Genomic DNA, 18777 nt, shown 5'->3' with positions numbered 1-18777 from the left:
GGGAAATATCAGAAAGGGAGACAGAACATAAAGACTCCTAACTCTGGGAAACTAACTAGGGGTGGTGGAAGGGGAGGAGGGCGGGTGGTGGTGGTGAATGGGTGACGGGCACTGAGGGGGGCACTTGACGGGATGAGCACTGGGTGTTATTCTATATGTTGGTAAATTGAACACCAATGAAAATAAATTCATTAAAAAATTAATTAATTAATTAATTAAAAAAAGGAAGGCACTTGATGTAATGAGCACTGAGCATCATATGTAACTGATGAATCACTAAATTGTACCCCTGAAACTAATAATACATTATATGTTAATTAAATTGAATTTAAATACATTTTTATGTTTTTATTTTTATTTTTTTAGAATCCACCAGTGAGCCTTTATTTTATTTTTGTATATTTTTTAATTGGAGTTCGATTTGCCAACATATAGCATAACACCCAGTGCTCATCCCGTCAAGTGCCCACCTCTGTGCCCATCACCCAGTCACCCCATCACCCCGCCCACCTCCCCTTCCACCACCCCTTATTCATTTCTCAGAGTCTCTCATGTTCTGTCACCCTCACTGATATTTCCCACTCATTTTCTCTCCTTTCCCCTATAATCTCTTTCACTATTTTTTTATATTCCCTGAATCAATGAGACCATATAATGTTTGTCCTTCTCCAATTGACTTACTTCACTCAGCATAATACCCTCCAATTTCACTTACATTTAAGCAAATGGTAGGTATTTGTCATTTCTAATGGCTGAGTAATATTCCATTGTATACATACACCACATCCTCTTTATCCATTCACCTTTCGATGGATGCTGAGGCTCCTTCCACAGTCTGGCTATTGTGGACATTGCTGCTATAAACATTGAGGTGCAGGTGTCTCAGTGTTTTACTGCATCTGTATTTTTGGTAAATCCCCAGCAGTGTGATTGCTGGGTCGTAGGGTAGTTATATTTTTAACTCTTCCACACAGTTTTCCTGAGTGGCTGCAGCAGTTCACATTCCCACTAACAGTGCAAGAGGGTTCCCCTTTCTCCACATCCTCTCCAACATGTGTTGTTTTCTGTCTTGTTAATTTTTCCATTCTCACTGGTGTGAGGTGGTATCACAGGCACCACTCTTTCTGAACTTAGCCACAGCAACTTCTTGCAAGATACATCTATGAAGGCAAGGGAAACTAAAGCAAAAATAAACTATTGGGACTTCATCAAGGTAAAAATCTTCTGCACAGCAAAAGAAAACATCAACAAAACTAAAAGACAACGTACAGAATGGGAGAAGATATTTGCAAATGACGTATCAGATAAAGGGCTAGTTTCCAAGATATATAAAGAACTTATTAAACTCAACACCAAAGAAACAAACAATCCAATCCTGAAATGGGCAAAAGACATGAACAGAAATCTCACAGAGGAAGACATAGACATGGCCAACAAGCACATGAGGAAATGCTCTACATCACTTGCCATCAGGGAAATACAAATCAAAACCACAATTAAATACATTTAAAAAACATAAAAATATATAAAATAAAATCCTCCTCTCTTCCCCCACAAAAAATAAATAAGTAAAAAGGCTGTCCCATAGGAAACAGGGTGTTTGCTACAAACAACAAAACAAAACAAAAACAAAAACAAAACAAAAACAAAAAATTTTTCAATAGAGTGGTGGCCCAGACTTTGGAGAAGACTTCTGGCTGCCTTAATAAAATCTGGCAGGTAGCAAACAAGGTATGTGTCACCAAGCCTGACTGGCTGTTTCACCAGCCTCTTCACATTTGTGCTTCAGTCTGTATTCCTGCCCTCATCCAGAATGGTCCAGACCAGACCTGGAAATCATCCCTGATTCCTTTCCAGTCCTCAAACCCCACATCTGATACATCAGCAAATCCCCTCAGCCCTATCAGGGACATATGCCCCAGGTCATGCCCAGCCCATGCATCCCCAGTCCAAACACCAGCATTCCCAGTCAGGACAACTGGAATCACCCTAACTGGCTCTGGTTACCACTCTGTCCATATATGGAGCAGCCAGAAAGATACCAGCAAATGTGAATCTGATCATATCACACCTTGCCCAAATCCTTCTGATGGCTTCCTGTAATACAGAAACAGCATCCAGGTTTCTGACAGGTTCTGTAAGGCTATGTCTGGCCTAAGCTGCCCCCCAACCCCCATGCTGCAGGGCCTTTCCACTAAGGATTCCTTTACCCAGTCCTTGCTCCCCACATGTCTGCTGACTTACCCTCACTTCTCTCAGAACAAGGGACATCTCAGAGTCTTTGCTGACTCACTCTTCAAAAGGAGCCCCAACCTAACCTCTACCAGGCATTTTCAAGCACCTCATTGTGACTTATTTTCCTCAATATCACATGTCACTACGTGGAAATGAAGACAAGTATCCACACATAAGCACATATATGCACACATGATTTCATGCAGTGATAAATGCTGTCAATACACATGCCGTGAAGAATAAGAAAATAGAGCCCTGCCCTCAGGGAACTCACAGACCAGCCTCCTATTGACAGCAAATACTTCCCTGTACAAGCAGAACCCTGCATCATGTCCTAACCCCAGTTTATGTAAGCAGATTAAAGAATTTGAAGAACTTTCCTCTAGAGAATACTTTAGTAAGTTGGATGCCACGAGTGATTGAGTGATTTCTTTCCTGAGGATTTCTTTTTTTCTTATATGAGAGAAGATTATTATTAAACCCCATTTTCTTCAGGGGAGTGAAAAAAGCCAAGCAATAAATCCACAGCTCTGACACTTGTTTGAATATGAGCATCCAATCCATGTTTTCTTAGTACCCCTTCACTAAAAAGAGCAGATTTAGACCTTGTATACTCAATAAAGGGAAGTTTGAGCTGTATGGGGATGGGATGAAGGGGCTTCCCCTGGTGATGTTAGTAATAAGAAAGCAAAGGCAATTGTTTGTTTGTTTTTTAAGATTTTACTTATTTATTCATGAGAGACACCGCCAGAGGCAGAGACATAGGCAGAAGGAGCAGCAGACTCCTTTAGGGGAGCCTGATGCAGGTAATGATCCCAGGACCTGAGGATCACAACCTGAGCCAAATGCAGATGCTCAACCACTGAGGCAATCAGGTGTCTTGGCAATTGGTTTTCTGAACTCACTTAGGTAATTGCTTCATATCTGTCTGTATCAGCTGACATAGCAGGCAAAGGAAATGGAATTCAAATACTTGCCCAGTCCCTTGCCCTAGCACACATCCCTTTCTCCTCACTCCACATGGGGGTTAATGCAGTATCAGGCTTCACAAATAAAGGATAGACTATAAAACAAGGAGGAAATCTTTCCTTCCTGCTCTGGCAAGCCCACACTTTATGGAGGAAATGGAAGAACTCACACTGGCTCAGAAAGGATGGGCAAGAATGTACTATCACCCAAGGATTTTAGGTGGAGAAAGGAGAGCTCCGGGGGGATTGGCCATCTGCTATAGGCTAAATGTTTGTGTCTCCCCAAATTCATAAGTCACAACCCCCAATGTGCAAGTATTTGGAGGTAAGGCCATTGGAAGGTTATTGGGTCATGAGGGTAGAAGCTTCATGAATGGGATTACTGCCCTTATAAAAAGGACCCCAGTGTGTTCTCTTTCTCTATTTCCACCATGCAAGGACACATTGAGAAGTCCATTGTCAAGAGACCTGGAAGAGAACCTGACCATGTGGGAACCCTGATCTCAGATTTTTAGCCTCCAAAACTGTGAGGAAAAAATGTCTATTGTTTACAAACCACCCAGTCTGAGGTACTTTGTTATAGTAGCCAATGACCAAGTCACTGCCCTGGGAAGAAGTTAAAACCACTTTCCCTTCAGGCTGAGAATATTGCACTAGGATCCATGAGTAGAAAGCCTGGGAGAAGACCACTGGAGGCATAATCCACTTCCTTATGAAGAAGAATTGTCCAACTGTAGAACTAAACCCAAAATGGGCATTCTTAGGAACTGGGAGACATGTGAAATTGGGAAATGATGCATAGTTTTGAGTAAGGGTTGGAGAATGATCTGTAAATTTCAGTACAGCATTGACATTCTATGACTCAGCTGCTGGCCTAAATATTTAGGAAAATGTACCATATTGACCAAAAAGGGGAGGACAGACATGAAGGAAAAGGAGAGGATGAGGTGTATATTCAGGGCAACAGGGTATCAGGGAGGATGGGCCTCAGAACATTGGGTCTGGAGTCAAGTAGGAAACTGGAAGTGGAATTGGTGGGAAATAGTAAATGAGGAATCCAAATGGAGTGTTACTCCAAATCCAGACTGGGTTTGCATCTGTCATGTCCCAGGATAACAGATGTCCTGCTCCTGCCTCAGTATCTTCCAGACACTCTCTTGGATTGAATGGACCCTCTTCACCTCAGTGCTCTTTTCTCTCCATCTAGCTCTCATTGTCAGCTTTGGGAGAACAACCAGGTGTCCTCCACATCATTTACTAGCTCCAATCTTCTGGATCCCCAACCTCCCAGCTCCTTCCTCTTGGCCCTCTTTCTGCTTCACATGAACCAACTCTTATCCACGTAGGCCTTTCTTCCTATCTTCCAATTTCCCAGATTTCTTCAATTTCTTATAACTTCCATTTTTAATAATGTTGAATCTCACTGTTCTGGAGTGTTTTATTCACTCTGACAATGAAGACTTTCCCCTCACTCTTTTCTATTGCTTCCCATTTCAGTAGAACTATTCTAATTCAAGAAGTTATCAACTTTTGAAGCTTAGGAATCTCAGATCTATTGATTTTTTCCAACTTATAAGTCAATCAAGAAAAGAAAATGGATTAATGCTGTTTCAGAGTGTTGAAATACTGTGATGAAAGCTCATCTTTTCTCTATCTCTCTATATATAGGGAAATATAACAACTGTGTGTCTCAGGTTGGTAGCACACACATCACTTGAACAATAGGATGATGTAGCTTTGTCATCATGATCAAGTCACAGAAATCATGTCAGTTACCCATAAAACTAATAATACCTGGCCATCTATATGACATGGTGACCAAATAAGAAAGGGTACCAAATGCCAAGTCCCATGCCAGGTGTAGGAGGCCTCACAGATGTGATCCCCTTTGCCCCTGCACCAACCTTGTGGCCAGAGGGTTTGACAATGATTAAAGTGGTACAGGATCAGTTCATCTTTACTTCATATCACTATATAAAAATGATCTCAAAGTTGGATTGAGGCATTCCATACATATTTCCATAAGTAATTTTTACAACATATTGAATATTTTTATTAAGTGATACTGCATGTATATGAAGTAGATGCCTTAAACATGAGATAGATATTGGAGAGAAGACCCACCATCAACCAGGTGAATTCCTGTATGAAAGTCTTCAATCATCAAAATTCACCACAGCCTTCTGCCCATTGAAATACCCAAATTCATTTTACTAACCACATATAGAATAATATATACCATAGACTTTTAAGTATTCAATTGAATTGAATTTTAAAAATTTTAAAAAGATCACTGTGTTATTTATTATACCAAGTACAGGTGTGTTCACATTAAAACAAAAATGTGGCTTTGCCTAACAGATAAATGAGGAAAGGATTGTGGCCATCACAAAAGTTCAATATGCCCAGGGAAGCTCCACCCCCTGGAACAGGGCTTTTGCTGTGCCTTCTGGCTGTTGATATGGCAAGGAAAGATGGGAAGCCTGATCTCCAGCCAGCAATCTAAGTAAGATAGCACAGAATAAAATCCTGAAATATTTGAGGAAATAATTTTAACTAACCAAAGGGGGGGAAGGTGGTGAGAAATTCTTTCAATTAATTCAAATGCCTCATGAAACCTTTGAGCACTGTAGTTAGGAGTCTCACCCAACAGCTGAACTTTCCTGGCATGCATGAGAAGCAGTGGACACAGTTTGCAGGAAACCCGCATTGATGGCTGTACCCAGACAACATATACACAAAGGAAATAGATTCCCCCAAAGCAGTGCTTACACTAAGGGATTATACAATGAGATATCATTTTTATACATTAAGTTGGCAAAGATAAAAAGAAAGTATAAAATACTGGTAAAGGTTTAGAGAACAAGCACCCTCATACTTGTAGGATGAGGTAAATTAGTGTAACTTATTGACAGGGCAATTCAGCAATACCCAGCAAATTATTAATAACCAAGAACCTTTACTCTAAGCATTCAACTTGTAAGATTCCATTCTAGAGACATGTACATGTCCCAAAGGTATCTACAACAGGCTAGCAAAACCTGGAAAAATATGTTCACCAACAGACAACATGTAAAGTATAAGGATCCATTATATAATAGAATACAAAACAACACTGAAGAGCAGGAGAGTAATATGAATTATGATGGGAATTGTCCTTTAAGTTTTATTGTTAAGTTAAAACACATCTATGTGCTTAGTTATGTATATATGTGTATACACACACATATTTTTTATACTATGTATACTGGGAGCAAGGTCCTAGCTATCTGGGAAATTTGTCAAGGAAGAGCACTCATTGGCCAGCTGCTTTCTGCCTCCTTCCAAGTTCTCATAACTTATCCCTCCGCTGTGCCTTCCAGCCCAAGGATGGTGATGCCCTCCAGCTTACTGAATTATCCCATGTAAATATTTCCTGTAATAAATTCTCCTCAAATTTCCCACTTGAGAATGTGAAATGGTGCAGCCACTCTGGAAAACTGTGTGGAGGTTCCCCCAAAGAGTTAAAAATAGATCTGTCCTAAGACCCAGCAATTGCATTGCTGGGGATTTACCCCAAAGATACAGATGTAGTGAAACACCAGGACACCTGCACCCCGATGTTTCTAGCAGCAATGTCCACAATAGCCAAACTGTGGAAGGAGCCTCGGTGTCCATCGAAAGATGAATGGATAAAGAAGATGTGGTTTATTTATACAATGGAATATTACTCAGTCATTAGAAACGACAAATACCCACCATTTGCATCGATGTGGAGGGACCTGGAGGGTATTATGCTGAGTGAAATAAGTCAATCGGAGAAGGACAAACATTATATGGTCTCATTCATTTGGGGAATATAAAAAATAGTGAAAGGAAATAAAGGGGAAAGGAGAAAAAATGAGTGGGAAATATCAGAAAAGGAGACAGAACATGAGAGACTCCTAACTCTGGGAAACGAACTAGGGGTGGTGGAAGGGGAGGTGGGCGAGGGGTGGGAGTGACTCGGTGACGGGCACTGAGGGGGGCACTTGATGGGATAAGCACTGGGTGTTATGCCATATGTTGGCAAATTGAACTCCAATAAAAAAAAAATTCCCACTTGAGGAGGCTTCTCTGCAAAATCTTTTTTTTTAAGATTTTATTTATTTATTCATGAGAGACACAGAGAGAGAGAGGCAGAGACACAGACAGAGGGAGAAGCAGGCACCATGTGGTGAGCCTGATGTGGGACTGAATCCCTGGTCTCCGGGATCAGGCCCTGGGCTGAAGGCAGCGCTAAACTGCTGAGCCACCTGGGCTGCCCTCTGCAAAATCTTTTGATGGTGATCTTTGAGTGATATCAAAGTGAACAGAATGCCTACCCACTCTTCATGGAGGCTGGCAGAAGGCACGGGCATAAAACTCTGGGGTTAGACACAAAGGACTCATGGCAGCCTGAGCATTAGCCTGTCTGCAGCCAGTTTCCAGTCTCAGTGCCCACAGGACAACTTACAGGGGTCAGATGGCACCTGCACGTGCAGGGAGTCATGTCACGAGAGGTGTTAAGAGTGTAGGGAACTCAAATCTATTATAGGCAATGATGAACATCCCTGCTTTTTGCTCCAGATGGAGACAGCTCTGTATTTCAAGGCTCATTGCTGTACCACAATCTTTATAAAGGTAGTCTGCACCAAGTTTCCTTGGCAATGATCAACAGGATAGATCCAACACCCTGCAGAATTCAAGTCTTCTGCCCCCAGTATCTCCTCAGGTGAGGCCCTCAGTTGGAAAGTTTTTCCCTTTTCTCACCATGTATGTAACCATAGTCATCCTCTAAGACTGGGTATCCCAAAGTCAGTCCTATAAGTTCAGGCCACAGAGATTCCAACAGGCTTGCCATTCCTAGTGTCTCACTCCTTTGACTATTAACTTCAAACCTATTTTATCCTGTCCATACTTGTAGCTTTCTTTTTTTTTTTTTTCTTTTTTTTTTTTTTTTTTTTTTTTTTTACTTGTAGCTTTCTTTGCTTGTGTGTATGACCTGTATCCTCATCTAGGATGTGAGCCTCAAGAAGGAAGGGTCTATATGTGAACTTCAGGGATCTTTCCAAATAGGGTACTGAACTTTTACATGTAAGATACATATGTGTATACAGAGGTATAGACGATTTATATTTTAATTCTGATAGTTCCTAGTAATCTACCTTCTAATAGAATGACATATTAGAAAACATGATTCAGAAGTCACATTTCTAAACCCAAAAAGGTATACATTTAATTTCTTAAGGAAGACTGAAATTCTATGTTTATTGAAACACCTACTAAACATTGTCAGGTATTAAAATATTTTTTAATATTTAATATTGTCTCTCCTCCCAAGAAGTTTACAATCTAATAGAATAAAAAGGCACGTAAAAGAAAGCAAAATGTGATGAATGCCACAATAGACTTGTCATTGTAAAGAAACTAACAAATGTCAGAGAACCTTAGATACTTCTGAACATGGCAGTGATGTAAGCAGATGTTTAAGTCTGACATAAACAGAGGGTGCTTTAGAAAGGTAGGTCGGGAATTAGTGTGTAGCTGGGCAACCTGAATGAAAGGCTGCTGAAGACAAGATAGGAAGCTGTAGGGAGATGGCTCTCCACTGGTCATTTGTATTTCTACATGTCTTATAAGACTTGTCGTTGGTCCAGACTACCAGATAAGGATCAGTGACTGTTAAATGAGGTCTTAAGTGTGAGGCCCTAATCCAATAGGGCTGGTTCCTTGAAAGAAGAAGAGATACCAGAGCTTTCTCATTTTGTCATGTGAGGACACAGCACATAGGTGGCCATCTATCTACAAACCAAGAAGAGAGTCCTCACCAGGAACTAAATCAGCTGGCACCTTTGTCTTGGACTTCCCAGCCTCTAGAAGTGTGAAAAACAAATTTCTGTTGTTTAGACTACCTGACCTATGATATTTTGTGATAGCAGTCCAAGCTAATTAACACAGTTGAAAAAGAACATTTTTAAAAGTTTTCCATATTTAGGCCCTTTATGTCAGAAAGGTTTTAAATATTTAATGAAAAAATTTAAAATAATAATATTAACATTAACATTCCTGGCCATGTATGAAAATTGATGTATGGAACTGTGACCCTTTAAATTGATCATTCTCCCTAACATTAGGGTCTTAGGAAAATAATAGCAAAATTTCCCATTTATAATATTAATGTTACTGTTAATGACACACCTAAGATTCATAGCCAAGAATGATATGCTAATTATTGAATCATGCTTCTAATTCTAAAAGCTCAGCATTTAATCTAAACAACTTATGCTTTATGCCTGACCTCAGATGATGACAAAACTTAGATTCCTGACACATAAATGATAAAAGTTAAGCATATTTTTAAATCAACACTTGCGAAATTGTGCAACCACTTTGGAAGACAGTTTGGCAAGTTTTTACAAAGCTAAACATAGTCTCATGATACAACTCAGCAGTCATGCTCTTAAGTATATACCCAACTGATTGGAAAACACGTGCCCACATAAAGAGCTGCATAATATAAACTTGTACATTTATAACAGCTTTATTCATAATTTATTCATAATTTCCTGTAATTGGAAGCCAATAAAATGCCTTTCAGTAGGTGAACTATAAACAAACTCTGGGATAGCCATACAGTGAGATACTATTCAGTGATAAAAAGCTATCCAATGAGCTATCAAGCCAAGAAAAGACATGCACAAATCTTAAGTGCATACTGCTAAGTGAAAAAAAAAAAAGGAAGCCTATCTTTTTTTTTAAGATTTTATTTATTTATTTATGAGAGACACAGAGAGAGAAAGGCAGAGATACAGGCAGAGAGAGAAGCAGGCTCCATGCAGGGAGCCTAACGTGGGACTCGAACCCAGGTCTCCAGGATCACCCCTGGGCTGAAGGTGGCGCTAAACCCCTGAGCCACTTGTACTGCACCCAAAGCCCATCTTTAAAAGGCTATAAACTATATGATTGCATTTATGTGACATCCTAAAAAGGCATACTTATAGAGATAGTAAAAAGATCAGTCATAGTCTTGGGCTATGGGAGAAAGAAGGATAAACTAAAAATGTGAAGCACATGAATTTTTTAAATTGGTGAAACAGCACAAAGACTGAACCTTAATATATACAAATTTCCAAAAAACATTTAGGACATCAGGGAATCCTAGACTATGACAAAATAATCTAACTGCATTATAAATGTATGAAACCGCCTCACTGGTGAGTGAAGGGTTGCTGATCTAAACTGAGAATGAGTGTAGTTTTATAAGACTAAAGGGGATAAGGAACTGTACAAAAAGGACTGGACTTTATTAGATAAAGTTGTTGCCCTTGGGGAATATAGGCTACAAAGTCTAATATTGCCATATATGTGTATTAGAACTGGATAACTAAGTAGATGGATGGCAGACGGTGAGAGTTAAGGCTCACTGTTGGAATGAGAGGTTACAGGTAAGCAAGGGAGAGGGGCCAGAATTATCTATACGTTAATAGGTTAGAGCTGCAGACATCAATGTGAACTCCTGTTTAGCTTAATATAGAAACAGATGGTTGCTTTAGAAATATTTATAGACCTGTATGTATACATATGTTAGTATACATACCTATATTTTCATGTTCTATCTGCTGAGAAGATCTAAAATCAATGACATCCCAGTATTGATGAGCAAACTAAGAGCACAGATCTTATGTTCTAATACCATTCTCCAATTTAAAAACTACTATATGTTGGCAGATTGAACTCCAATAAAAAATATTGAATCACTGAAGAAACTACTGATACTAGGACTGGAGCAGGATATACAAGATGAGCCTGTGAAATATTGTAATGCTAGAAAATAAGGAAAAGCTCAAAGACATACACAATGAAACACAATGTTGGGTTATGTCAATGGGACACAGGACCCAACAGAAAGAGCTCCCAGTGGCCAAAGGTGGGATAACTTGAATAAAAAATAAAGTAGTATTGCATTACAAAGTAAAAAATAAATATCCATGAGTCTATGCTGATAAAATAAAACAAGTGAATAAGCAAATAATTGGAAAGGAATAAACAAATCTATGTAGAAGAATTCCAAATATGTTCTGTAGATACATCACTCTGGAGCATACTCCATGCTCTATTAATGAGATCTGCATACACTAACTTTTTTCTAAGGAGGACAGTATGGGATTTAGGGGAAGAACTTCACAGTGGAAAAATCTGAAAAATCACTGCTTCAACCCAGGGATCAAGTTAATTACAGTTGTGACAGTTATAAGTCATGTTGATAATGTGTACCCTTGGGGGCAACTGGGGGGCTCAGCTGGTTAAGCATCTGCCTTCAGATCAGTCATGATCTCAAGGTCTTGGGATCGAGCCCCAGGAAGGGAGTCTGCTTGTCTCTCGGACCCTCCTCCCACTGGTGCTCTCTCTCTTTCAAATACATAAATAAATAAAATCTTAAAAAAAAAAGATAATGTGTACCCTTGGCATGTGGTGAAAAAAACACTTTAAAGCTGCAGTCTTTCTCTCCAAACCCCACAATCCCAGTCTAAGCACGAGAATAATGTCAAACAAATCCAAATTGAGTGTTATCCTGCAAAACAATACAGTTCACACATGTACTTGCATACATATATGCACACCCACATAGCCACATGTGTGTGCATACATGTGAGTCACATATGTGTGTATTCATAGCTGTATGCATTTGTATAAACATGTGCAGAGCTGTACACTGGCTTGCATGCATACCTGGACTCACACACATAAATACTCATAGAAGAACACTTACAAATTCACATGTATAAGCCCATATGCATACATGCACATATGTCTATATATACTCGTGCACACTATACACACACATGCATACTCACATGTACATATACAAAGGCTTGTATACACATGCATACACCTGACACACACATATTTGCAGCTCAGTATCTCCTTGTCTATTCTTAACAAAACTGGTTTGCATATTTTGAAGTACTGTTGATCTGGCAACTCTCAACTATAGCTTTAAGTAGACATAGACAATACACCACTGAAAAAGCATCTCTTTTCCAATAAAACTTTAGTTAAAAAACAGGTCAACTATGGCACCTCGATGTCTCAGTCAGTTAAGCGTCTGCCCTTGGCTAAGGTCATGATCCCGCGGGTTCTAGGATCAAGCCCCAAGTCAGGCTTCCTGTTCAGTGGGGAGCCAGTGTACAGCTCTGCACATGTTTATACAAATGCATACAGCTATAAATACACACATAAGTGATTCACATGTATGCACACACGTGTGGCTATGTGGGTGTGCATATATGTGTGCATGTACATGTGTGAACTGTATTGTGGTTTGCTATGTGTGAGTGTAAGTGTTCCTTTTGAGGTATACTGGTTAGATGTTTTGCAGTGGGGAGCCTGCTTCTCCCTTCTCCCTCTGCCTCTCCCCTCTGCTTGTTCTCTCTCATGGTCTATCAAAAAAATAAGTACAATTTTTGAAATAAAACAAAAAATAGATGACCAGCCAACAGGCAGTTGATCTGTAGATAGAATATAAACATAAAAGTATACATGTAGGGATTATTACAAACTGAGCATGCAGTCATAAAATATGACATTACTAGCACCCAAAGGTTCTCCATGACTTCTAATTATCTCACTCCCCAAGAGTATTCTATTTTCTAACAACACAAATTAAATTTTCTATATTTGTACTTAATGTAACTGAAATCATATATACTCTTTTGTGTTGCACTTCTTTTACTCAATGTGTTTTTGAGAGTCCTCCATATTGTTCTATATTGTGTATCTAATTTGTACTGCTAGTATTACCATTCTAGTATATTTTTAAGTGGAAATAAAGTTGTGTTTCTGTTAGGAATATACCTAGGAATGGGGCTGAGAGTTCATAGGGTATGCAAATGTTCAGCTTTAGTGGATACTATCAATGTGCTTCCAAAGTAATGCAGCAATTTACATTCCCACTAGCAGTGAGTGTACATGAGTTTCAGTTGCTTAATATTCTCACCAACATTTGCAATTTTTGTCTTTTTCAATTTAGTAATTTATATAGGTCTGTGAAAATATGGCATTATGTGTTTATTTGAATTTCCTTAGACTAATGAATTTCAGAATCATTTCATATGATTAATGGCTATTGGATATCCTCTTCCAGTGAAATATCAGTCAAATATTTTGCTCATTTGCTATTGGACACAAGGTGTGTGGATTCTTATTGATTTTCAGGAGCTCTTTATATATTCTTAATATGAATACTTCCTTTTAAAAAATATTTTATTTATTTGAGAGAGAGATAGTGAGAGCACAAGTAGGGAGGAGAGGGAGAAGTAAGCTTCTAGGTGAGCAGGGACCCTGACACCAGGCTCGATCCCAGAAACTTGGGATCATGACCTGAGCTGAAGGCAGAGGCTTAAACAACTGAGCTATTCAGGTGCCCTAATATGAATCCTTTCTTGTATGTAAATGTTTCCTCCCACTTTTAAGTCACCTTTTCCACTCTTTTAATAGTAACTTTTGATGATCAAAAGGTTTTCAATATAGTTTCACTTTTTTTTGTTTATGGTTAGTGCTTTTTAGGTCCTGTTAATTAAATGCTGTCCTGTTGTAAGCTCACTAAAAACTATTCGAATGTTTCCCTTTAAAAGATTTACATCCTACCTGTCATGTTTAGATCTGAAATCCATGTGGAAATGATTTCTGTGTATGATGTGAGGTTTCATCAAAATGAAAATGGTTTCATTTGAAATGAAATGTCATTTCATTTGGCAGGTTTCAAAATGTCAAGGTACATTTTCCTTCCATACAGATACCCAATTGACAGAGCACCATCTATTGTAAATAAAATTGTTTCATTACTAAACTGTATAAATTTTGTCATAAATCAGAGAATAATAATCAATTTGGCTTTATTTCTGGGATCTCCTTTCTTTTCCACTTAATGCTACTTAACCATTTTTTCTAAAGTTGCATCAATACCACACTACTCTCTTTATTAGAGCTTATAATAGTTCTTAATATCTGCTAGTATTAGTTCTCAAGCATCATTTTACTTATGTGTTAATAAAAAAAAGAAAGGAAGGAAGGAAGGAGAGGAGGGAGAGAGGGAGAACAGAAATGGAGGAAGGAGGAAGGAAGACAGATTGTAGACTTATTTGAATTAGTCATATACTGATAATAGTGATTATTTTATTTGCTAGAGTAATAACAGTTAATTATTTTTCCCCAAAATAATAAATATATCAGATAAAAATTAATTTAAGTCCATGTTTACCTAATGTTAAAACAATGAGTCAACCCAGGGAAAATATAACCATATATTTAAATGAAAAAAAAAAACATTTTAACTTGATTTTTTTAACTTTTTAATCAATTATCTTAGCATTTTCTGGATAACTTCTCTATTATAAACACAGTTAATTTGTTAAATGACAAATGGTACTGAGAACCCTTTATTCCATTACAATATTAATGAACTGAAGAACACCTTTATTCAGTTATAGAATTAGCACTCTTTCTCCACACACATACACAAATCATCCTTAAATTCTATACTAGTTCATAACACTGCTAGTTATCTTTGAAAGTTTTAATTAGTTTTATAAAGTGGTTATTCCTCCTGGTGTTACCCTGTGCCTGGGAGGGGCAGGGCCGCCAGGGAACAGGGGCCTCACAGATTAAACAGCTCTCACTGAGCCGGGCACCTGGCGGTGTGGGGGTGGGCAGCTCCCTCAGGTGCACACACTTGAGAATCAGCACAGCAGGTCCCTCCCCCAGAAGACCAACTGGAAGAACAGGGGAAGAGCAAGTTCCCACAAGCAGTGCTGGAAAGCTCCAGGGGAGGGATTTACAGTAGATAGCACCAGAGGGTACCCCTACTTTTTTTTTCTTCCTTTTTCCAGTACAACTCGTTTTATATCAGACTGTAAATTTCCAATTTTTTTCCTCTTTTCCCACCTTAACTACAATATTTTGCCACTGCTTCATTTTTAAGTATCTTCCTTTTTGACTTTCATATTTCTACAATTACATGTCCTAGATATATTTTCCATGTCTAGATTCACTTCAACATAATCAATTTAATTTGGGGAGATATACAAGATTATTTTTGTTTTGGGTTTTTTTGTTTTCTCTGCCTCATTTTGTTCAACAATGGCAGAAGTTAATACCTTCTAAAACATGACCAGTAGGCACCCAGAACCAAGTGGTATACCGTGCTGGTTCACTCTGTGAGATTTTTCATTCCGATTTTGCCCCCCTCTTCTATCTCATTTACGTTTTGGTGGTCAATGTTGGGGCTCTCTACAAGTATTTCTGGTCTTTTTCTTTTTCTTTTTTTCTCTTCTGCTTTAGGATTTCTGGCCTTTTATTTTTTACTACTTTGTTTTAAAATGTTTTTCACTTTAGTGGGCCTTTGGTTTTATTTCATTCTGAACTTTGTTTTCAACTTCTGGTCTCTGACCTTAAAATCATCTAGGGCGAAATTTACTTAGATGGTGGTTGATATTCTTGACTCAGCCCACTCACACAGCCACTCTGCACTGAGAAAAATGACTAGAAAAAAGAACTTAGCACAAAAGAAAGAATCAGAAACAGTACTCTCTGCCACAAAGTTACAGAATTAGCATTACAATTTGATGTCAAAAAGCCAATTCAGAAGCACAATTATAAAGCTACTAGTAGCTCTGGAAAAAAATATAAAGGAATCAAGAGACTTCATGACTGCAGAATACAGATCTAATCAGGCTGAAATTAAAAATCAATTAACTGAGATGCAATCCAAACCAGAGGTCCTAATGATGAGGGCTTATGAGGTAGAAGAAAGAGTGAGTGACATAGAAGACAAGTTGATGGCAAGGAAGGAAGCTGAGGAAAAAAGAGAAAAACAATGAAAAGACCATAGGAAAGGTTAAGGGAAATAAATGACACCCTCTGAAGGAAAAATCTACATATAATTTGGGGTCCATAAGGCACCAAGAGGGAGAGAGGCCCAGAAACCATATTTGAACAAATCATAGCTGAGACCTTCCTTATTTGGGGAGGGAAACACACATTCAGATCCAGGAGATAGAGAGGTCCCCCCGTAAAATCAATAAAATCAGTTCAACACCTTGACATTTAATAGTGAAATTTGCAAATTCCAAAGATAAAGAGAAAACCTTAAAGCAGCAAGAGACAAGAGATCCCTAACTTATATGGGGAGAAATATTAAGTTAACAGCAGACCTCCCCACAGGAACCTGGCAGGCCAGAAAGGGCTAGCAGGATATATTCAGGGTCGTTAATGAGAAGAATATGCAGCCAAGGATACTTTATCCAGCAAGGCTCTCATTCAGAATAGGAGAGATAAAGAGCTTCCAAGATAGTCAGAAACTGAAAGAATATGTGACCACCAAGCAAGCTCCGCAAGAAATATTAAAGGGGACTCTGTAAAAGAAAGAGAAAGCCCAAATAAATAATCCAGAAAAACAGGGATTGAATAGGTATTACAATGACACTAAATTCATATCTATCAATAGTTACTCTGAACGTAAATGGGGTAAATCATCCCAACAAAAGATGCAGGGTATCAAGACTGGATAAAAAAGCAAGATCCATCTATTTTCTGTCTACAAGAGACTCATTATAAACATAAGGACACATACAGCCTGAAAATGAAAGGTTGGAGAACCATTTACCATTCACCATTCAAACGGTCCTTAAAAGAAAGCTGGGGTTGCAATCCTCATATCAGATAAATTAAAGTTTATCCCAAAGACTGTAGTAAGAGATGAAGAGGGACACTATATCATACTTAAAGGATTTATCCAACAAGAGAACCTAACAATCATGAATATTTATGCCACTAATGTGGGAGCTGCCAAGTATATCAATCAATTAATAACCAAAGTAAAGATATACTTAGATAATAATACACTAACTGGGAGACTTCAACACGGCACTTTCTGCAAATGACAGCTCTTCTAAGCACAACATCTCCAAAGAAAAAAGGGCTTTAAATGATACACTGGACCAGATGGATTCACAGATATTTACAGAACTTTACATCTAAAAGCAACCGAATACACATTCTTCTCAAGTGCATGTGGAATTTTCTCCAGAATAGACCAGATACTGGATCAATAATCAGGGTTCAACTGCTACCAAAAGATTGGGATTATTCCCTGCATATCTTCAGACCATAATGCTTTGAAACTTGAACTCATGCACAAGAAGAAATTTGGAAGAAACTCAAACATGTGGAGGTTAAAGAGCATCCTGCTAAAAGATGAAAGAGTCAACCTGAAAATTAGACAAGAATTAAAAAAATTCATGGAAACTAATGAAAATGAAGACAGAACCATTCAAAATCTCTGGGATACAGCAAAAGCAGTCCTAAGAGGGAAATACATTGTAATACAAGCATCCCTCAAAAAAACTGGAAAAAAAACTCAAATACACAAGCTAACCTAAAGGAACTGGAGAAAGAACAGCAAATAAAACCTACACCAAGCAGAAGAAGAGAGTTAATAAACATTCGAGCATAACTTAATGAAATAGAGACCAGAAGAACTGTAGAACAGAGCAACAAAACCAGGAGTTGGTTCTTTGAAAGAATTAATAAGATACATAAACCATTAGCCAGCTTTATAAAAACAAAAAAGACTCAAATTAATAAAAGCATGAATGAAAAAGGAGAGATCACCACCAATACCAAGGAAATACAAACAATTTTAAAAACATATTATGAGCAGCCATATGCTAATAAATTAGGCAATCTAGAAAAAATGGACACATTTCTGGAAAACCACAAACTACCGAACTGGAACAGGAAGAAAGAGAAACCTGAACAGGCCAATATCCGGGGAGGAAATTGAAGCAGTCATCAATAACCTCCCAAGACACAGAAGTCCAGGGCCAGATGGCTTCCCAGGGGAATTCTAGCAAACGTTTAAAGAAGAAACCATACCTATTCTACTAAAGCTGTTTCGAAAGATAGAAAGGGATGGAACACTTCCAAACTCGTTCTATGAGGCCAGCATCACCTTAATTCCAAAATCAGACAAAGAGCCCACCGAAAAGGAGAATTATAGACCAATATCCCTGATGAACACAGAGGCAAAAATTCTCAACAAGATACTAGCCAATAGGATCCAATAGTACATTAAGAAGATTATTCACCATGACCAAGTGGGATTTATCCCCGGGATACAGGGCTGGTTCAATACTTGAAAAGCAATCAACGTGATAGATCACATCAACAAGAGAAAAAACAAGAACCATTTGATCCTCTCAAAAGATGCAGAGAAAGCATTTGATAAAATACAGCATCCATTCTTGATCAAAACTCTTCAGAGTGAGGGATAGAGGGAACATTCCTCAGCATCTTAAAATTCATCTACGAAAAGTCCACAACAAATATCACTCTCAATGGGGAAAATGCTTAGGGAGCCTTTCCCCTAAGATCAGGAAAATGACAAGGATGTCCATTCTCACCACTGCTATTCAACATAGTACTAGAAGTCCTAGCCTCAGCAATCAGGCAACAAAAAGAAATAAAAGGCATTCAAATTGGCACAGAAGAAGTAAAACTCTCCCTCTTTGCAGAT

General features: G+C 38.5%; 1 protein-coding gene across 1 annotated transcript in view; it reads right to left on the bottom strand.

The window, feature by feature from the left end:
• OCA2 (OCA2 melanosomal transmembrane protein) overlaps positions 1–18777 on the bottom strand; it is a 452602-nt gene that overhangs the window by 88590 nt on the left and 345235 nt on the right. The window lies entirely within an intron of this gene.

Source organism: Canis lupus, chromosome 3 (genome assembly GCF_003254725.2).
Source record: "Canis lupus dingo isolate Sandy chromosome 3, ASM325472v2, whole genome shotgun sequence".
NCBI classification, from domain to species: Eukaryota; Metazoa; Chordata; class Mammalia; order Carnivora; family Canidae; genus Canis; species Canis lupus.
Note: the sequence above shows the minus strand (reverse complement) of the source record. Positions and strands in the feature narration are given on the sequence as shown.